We start from the raw sequence: 7,571 nt of genomic DNA on the forward strand, positions 1-7,571 counted from the left end.
AGACAAAGAGCAGATTGATAGTGTCTTGAGCTGTCAAGATTGCGTTCGGGGGTATTTTTAAAGTGACAGGTGTGATGTGAGTCAAGTACCTAAGATCCAGCTGGTCTGGGCTCAGAATCTGGATTAGGAGGTTAACATATGGTTTAACCCTGAGTTTACTGTGCCATGATCCACTATCGCTCTACCACACTGGGCTGACGTGGGGTGCTTCACAGTCCTGGTTTTGTGAGTGTGCAAATGTGAACGCATCGTCAGCCAGGTGTTTGTTTCAATAGGAGTCATTTATTTTGAATTTCATACACAACTAAACAAATGTAGAACTGTCAGTTTGGCAGACACATTATTTTCAAGATTTTTCATTCAAATGAGAAACTATTTCAGTTTCAAAAGGAGAGCCCAAGGTCACAATCTGTGGGGGAAAAGCCCTGCCTTTTGTCAGTGTCACTCAAGAACACGCAAGGAAATGAGAGCCTGGTGGCCGTGTGGTTAAGGCGCAGCACACATACCAGGCTCCAAGTGCAGCCGGCCCCAGTGTCATGAGTTCAAATCTGACTATTTACTGCTTCCTTCTCTCTCATCCCCATTTCGCTCTCATCTGTCCTTTATGGACCTTACAAAAGGGCGCATTGGCACAATGTTTAAAAGATAGGCCAGGAGTTTATTACATGTGTGGGTGCGCATGGCTTTTCCAGGAGATTGCGACCGAGGTCTCCTGCCTTAGTGACTTGCCCTTTTAAACAATGGATATGAATGAAATATGTTCACATTAAAACGAGAAACTTAACTCGTTATAATGTGAAAATAAACATGAATTTACAGTTGTTATAATGTGACACTTAATTTATAGTGTATAAATGTTCTCGTTTTAACTTAGTACTTACTAGAAAGCCTGAAAGTTTACGCTGCACAAACAAGTTATACGTTTTCAACAAGTTATCTTGATTTTTTATTCTTATTGTGATTTTATTTACCTTTATTGAACCAGGAAAGTCCCACTGAGATATATAATACCTTTTTCAGGAGAGCCCTGGCCCCAGAGGGGTGGAGCCTATTGTACAAGTTTTTAGTGGGTTAGAGGAAAATCCGAGCACCTGCAGGAAACCTTACGCAGACATAAGGAGAACACGCAAACTCCATCCAGTAATAAATGCAGTTTCAATGCGCTTGGAAGACAATGCCACAATTATAGGCACATTAATACACTTTTACACTATATATATATATATATATATATATATATATATATATATATATATATATATATATATATATATATATATATATATATATATATATATATATATATATATATATATATATTATTTTAATTTCAGGTTCAAAGGTTAAATTAAATTCAGTTTTTTTTTTGTAACGCCCGAAATCACAACAGCAGTTGCCTCGGGGGACAATGTTCATAGGGACGTGGCAATGTCCCAGCATCCCGTGTCCTTAGACAAAATGTCCCAAGCTCCTGTGTCCCCTTAGACCCTCCTTCAAACTAAATCTTTTATTGAGAATAGAGAAGTAACCGGTGCTGGTCTGAATAATTATCATTCTATTACAGCCTTATTGAACTATTGAATGTACATTTATAAACAGGGTTATTTTTAGCCCAGTTTGAATGATTGTGTGGAAAATGGCACATTTAACCTGACACAGTGCCTGGACTCTTTGATTGTATTGATGAAGCGGAGCAGGATTATAGCGCTCGTCACGCTCCACTGCTCTGACATAGTCCCACACTGCAGGTATTTTTGGACCAGGACTTAAGACCAGGCCTGGATCAATGGGTCTGTGATGAAGTGGGCAGCTGTCAAACTCTTGCACCCTACACTGTGCTGAAGGACAAATGTGAAAATGGAAATACTTCGAGCACCACTCAAGTGATAATTTGCCAGTCACTGAATCATCAAAAACCAGGACACCACAAAGAAGATACCATACCAACTTTATTTATACAGCAAGGCCAAAATGCTGTGCACAATGTAACAAAATAGTGGCAAACCTGCAAAAAGATCAACAAGGTACAGTGCACACTACAACTCCATCCATCCATCCATCTTCTGCCGCTTTATCCGGGGCCGGGTCGCGGGGGCAGCAGTCTGAGCAAGGACTCCCAGACTTCCTTCTCCCCAGACACTTCCTCTAACTCCTCCGGGGGGATCCCGAGGCGTTCCCAGGCCAGCCGAGAGACATAGTCTCTCCAGCGTGTCCTGGGTCTTCCCCGGGGCCTCTTCCCGGTGGGACATGCCTAAAACACCTCGGGAACAGATGCCCGAGCCACCTCAGCTGGCTCCTCTCGACATGGAGGAGCAGCGGCTCTACTCCGAGCTCCCCCCGTGTGGCCGAGCTCCTCACCTTATCTCTAAGGGAGCGCCCAGCCACATGGCGGAGGAAACTCATTTCGACAGCTTGTATCCGCGATCTTGTTCTTTCGGTCACTACCCAAAGCTCATGACCATAGGTGAGGGTAGGAACGTAGACCGACTGGTAAATAGAGAGCTTTGCCTTTCGGCTCAGCTCCCTCTTCACCACAACGGTCCGATGCAGCGACTGCATCACTGCAGCCGCTGCACCAATCCGCCTGTCGATCTCACGCTCCATCCTTCCCTCACTCGTGAACAAGACCCCGAGATACTTGAACTCCTCCACTTGGGGCAAGGACACCCCACCCACCTGGAGAGGGCAAGCCACCTTTTTCCGGTCGAGAACCATGGCCTCGGATTTGGAGGTGCTGATTCTCATCCCAGCCGCTTCACACTCGGCTGCAAACCGTCCCAGTGCATGTTGCAGGTCCGGGTTTGATGGAGCCATCAGGACAACATCGTCTGCAAACAGCAGAGATGAGATCCTGTGGTCCCCAAACCGGACACCCTCCGACCCCTGACTGCGCCTAGAAATTCTGTCCATAAAAATTATGAACAGAACCGGTGAGAAAGGGCAGCCCTGGCGGAGTCCAACATGCACTGGGAACAGGTCTGACTTACTGCCGGCAATGCGAACACAGCTCCTGCTCTGGTCATACAGGGACCGGACAGCCCTGAGCAAAGGGCCCCGGACCCCATACTCCTGGAGCACCCCCCAAAGGACACCCCGAGGGACACGGTCGAAAGCCTTCTCCAGATCCACAAAGCACATGTGGACTGGTTGGGCAAACTCCCATGAACCCTCGAGCACCCGATGGAGGGTATAGAGCTGGTCCAGTGTTCCACGTCCGGGACGAAAACCACTCTGCTCCTCCTGAATCCGAGGTTCGACTATCGGTCGGATTCTCCTCTCCAGTACCTTGGAATAGACCTTACCCGGGAGGCTGAGGAGTGTGATCCCTCTGTAGTTGGAACACACCCTCCGGTCCCCCTTCTTGAACAGAGGGACCACCACCCCGGTCTGCCAGTCCAGAGGCACGGTCCCCGACCGCCACGCAATGTTGCAGAGACGTGTCAACCAAGACAGTCCTACAACATCCAGATACTTTAGGTACTCAGGGCGGATCTCATCCACCCCCGGAGCCCTGCCACCGAGGAGTTGCGAACAACCTCAGTGACTTCAGCTTGGGTGATGGACAAGTCAGCCTCTGAGTCCCTGGTCTCTACTTCCTCTTCGGAAGACGTGACTGAGGGATTAAGGGGATCCCCAAAGTATTCCTTCCACCGTCCGACGACATCCCCAGTCAAGGTCAGCAGGCCTCCACCCGCACCGTAAACGGTGTTGGTGAGACACTGCTTCCCCCTCCTGAGGCGCCGGACGGTTTGCCAGAATTTCTTTGGTGCCGACCGATAGTCCTCCTCCATGGCCTCCCCGAACTCCTCCCAGGCCCGGGTTTTTGCCTCTGCGACAGCACGAGCCGCGGCTCGCTTGGCCTGCCGATACCCGTCGATGACCTCCGGAGGCCTACAAGCCAGAGTGGCCTGATAGGCCTCCTTCTTCAGTCTGACGGCATCCCTTACATCCGGTGTCCACCACCGGGTTCGGGGGTTGCCGCCACGACAGGCACCGGAGACCTTGCGACCACAGCTCCGAGCAGCCGCATCAACAATGGAGGCGGAGAACATGGTCCACTCGGACTCAATGTCCCCAACCTCCCCCGGGACATGGGAGAAGCTCTACCGGAGGTGCGAGTTGAATACCCTACTGACAGAGGGCTCCGCACGACGTTCCCAACAGACCCTCACAATGCGCTTGGGTCTGCCAAGTCTGTCCGGCTTCCTCCTCCGCCAGCGGATCCAACTCACCACCAGGTGGTGATCGGTTGACAACTCTGCCCCTCTCTCACCCGAGTGTCCAAGAGACACTGCCGGAGGTCAGATGACACGACAACAAAGTCGATCATTGACCTCCGGCCTAGGGTGTCCTGGTGCCATGTGCACTGATGGACACCCTTGTGCTTGAACATGCACAAGATTCAGTTGTAGTCATCTGTATTCTGTTTTTGAGGAAAAACGAAACGTTTCGACTTGCATCCATGAGTTGTTCTCAATCTACGAATCAAGATTGGGAACTCAGATATTTATCCTACTCTGGATAGGCCCTGCCCACCGGGCGGGACCTCCTGATGAAGGGTGTTTTAGGGTTCACTAGAAACTAACCCTCTTTGTTTACTATCAACCCTTTAATGAGGATAGTTTACACCGACGATAAATGTCTATGTTTTATCAAACACTTTAATTTTTTATTTGCTGATTATCTTAAACATCTCCAGAGATACAGATCATTTGAATGCCATACCATGGAACATTGCATGGCATTCAAATGATATAACAATATAATATAACTAGAAAATCTGCAATGGCTGAAGCCATTGCTGGAGTGTCTGCGTCTCTCCCTTTCCCCCCATCTCCCTCTCCCTCCCTCCCTCTCCCCCTATCTCTCAGTCCCTCCCCCTCTCTTCCTCTGCCTCCCTCTCTCTCCCTCTCCCTCCCTCTCCACAATACAAGAACATATAGTGTCTGCGTGATGACGTCATGCAGACACTATATGTTCTTGTATTGTGAGTGATGTCACAATTTTTTTGGCCCAAGCGCCACAAGCTGGCGAGAGGCCTATTAATCTCGTAAGGCCGTGCGAAGCACGGTTGCGAAAGTGCGCACGAAATCGAGCGCGAAGCGCTCGCCCACTTCCAGACACTCACTAACGCACTCCTTCACTCACGCACGCCCCATGCATACTAATTAGTAGTAGGAAAATGGAACATTACCGTTGTAAACGGGCGAAGCCCGTGCAAGAGTGCGCACTAAACGAGCACCTTACATTATAAAGCACTCATTTGCGCTAAGTAGCTCACGAATACGTTCCCCATCTCTTGCATGTTCCGTTCATATAAGCATGTAATGCAAAAATTGAACATTATTACTGTATAGAGGGCCAAAAACACAAAGTGGGCGGAGCCCACTCAAAATTAACGAAAGTACCCGTCAGTGACCAGGGACCCACACCATGAGGTAGGAAAGCGCGAGCGCTTTCCGAAAATGTATAGTTTATGATATTTGAAAAATGGGAAACATTGTTTTCGCATCGGAATATTATTCTTTCTTTCTTTCTTCTTTCTTCTCGGGACCAACCCCCCTATTTTTCACCCAGTGAACATTGACGAAAAGTCAAAAAAATTTGCACACCTCTAAAAATCGTGCCTCTCTACATTCTGGCTATTTCTCTTTTCTAAAATAAAAAAAAATTGGCGCGTCAGCGCCCCCAAATATACCAAAAATGCATTGAGAGATAGGATATGACCCCAAAAAAATCTGATCGTAGAATCATGAAATTTGGCGCAGAGGTAGATGGTGACAAGAGAAGTAAAAAATATTATCACGGCAACGCCGTCCGCCCAACCAAATGTCGGCCATATTGCTTTAAACATGGCTTAACTCAACTTCAATTAAAAAAGAAAAGCTTGGGCTATTTGTATAAACGTATGTTTGTCAAACCCATTTTGATAAAAAGTAAAAATCTTTGGACCGATGACTTTGGAGCCCATTTGGACGAGTCAAAATGGAAACAAGTATTATTAAATGCAAAGAAAATTACATGTTCTAATAGATCTTATGAAACCCAATACAAAATAATCCATAGGCTTCATGTGACACCAGTTATTCACAGTAAATATGATTCTACAAGCTCTCCACAGTGTCGAAAATGTAAAGCCAGTTTGGGAACATACTCTCATCTAATATGGTTTTGTCCCCAAGTTCAAAATTTTTGGCAATGTGTCCGAACAGAAATTAAACGCCTCCTACTCATAAATATTCCAGCAGATCCTTATTGTTTTGTTTTAGGACTAGACACATATTCCGAGAAGAAACATAAATATATTTTGAGAATTTTATTATTTGCAGCCCGCCTAACAATCCTACAAAGATGGCTAGACGATGAACCTCCAGATCTTCGTATGTGGAGGGAGAAGATCATGTCCTTAATGCCACTGGAGAGGCTCTCACACGTCCTGAAAGGCTCTGTAGGACCCTTTGTTAAAAGCTGGTCCCCACTAGCCTCCTTTTTTGGAGAGGAATGGAATAAGGTGATTACCATGGGCTTTTCAGATTAAGAAAACTATCACTAAATTTACGGGATAAACTTATTAATCATTAAAGTAGATATGCTATAACTTGATAAATTGAAGGGATCATGGTGAGCAGATATTACTGTAGATATGGAACTCAAGGTAAAGAACATAATTGGTGCCGCTCCAAAACCTCTTGCTATTATTATTTGTATTTATTTATTATTTATTATTATGATGATTATGATTGTATTTTATTGTTTTATTGTTATTTTTAATTATTACTATTATTATTATTATTATATATATATATATATATATATATATATATATATATATATATATTTTTTCCCCCCTTTCTCCTCTCCTCTCTTTTTAGGGTGTGTGTAAGGGTGTAGGGGTGTAGGTGCGTAGGTATGTATGTGTGTATGTGTATATGTATAGTGCGGTGCTGGAGTCCCAGCTTCGGCTTGGCGCGGGGTAAGAGGCTTGATCCCAATTTCTGTGCCTTCTCTTGGACGGTCGAGTGGATTCCTGGACACGGGATGAAGGCGGCCTTGCGAGCTCCGCATTTTGGATTAGTACTGGCTCCGGCATGGGTCGGGGTCGCCCTGAAGTTAATTGGGGGGGGTCCGGTGTTGGCTTGTCCGTGCGTTTGCCCTCGACACTGGTTCCAGTTGGGGTGGGCCTCAGTCTGGGATGCTAGGTTCCTCGGTCAAGTGGTGGGTACCAATGTTACAGCACCTGATGTGTATATATATGTACATGTACCGGTATATGTGTATATAGATATGTATAAGTTTATGTAACTTATGATTATACTTGCTTTGATGTTTTGAGTGCACTATGTGGTGTCTTTTAAATGCAAAACCAATTTAAAAAAAAAAAAAAAAAACATGGCTTAACATGACTCGAGAGTTTTTCCAAACGTCGTACTTTTACGAACTCCTCCCAGGGCGGTGGCCCTAAAAAGCTGAAATTTGGTGAAAATGCTACTGAGGAGTGGGACATCAAAAGTTATTCAAATTACATTGATACCTCTCACGGTCTCTGTGCGGCGAAGCCGCAAACTGTGGCT

The sequence above is a fragment of the Eucyclogobius newberryi genome, unplaced genomic scaffold, assembly GCF_026437365.1.
Source record: "Eucyclogobius newberryi isolate DKJ021-1_F unplaced genomic scaffold, fEucNew1.0.hap1 SCAF_1, whole genome shotgun sequence".
Lineage (NCBI taxonomy): Eukaryota > Metazoa > Chordata > Actinopteri > Gobiiformes > Gobiidae > Eucyclogobius > Eucyclogobius newberryi.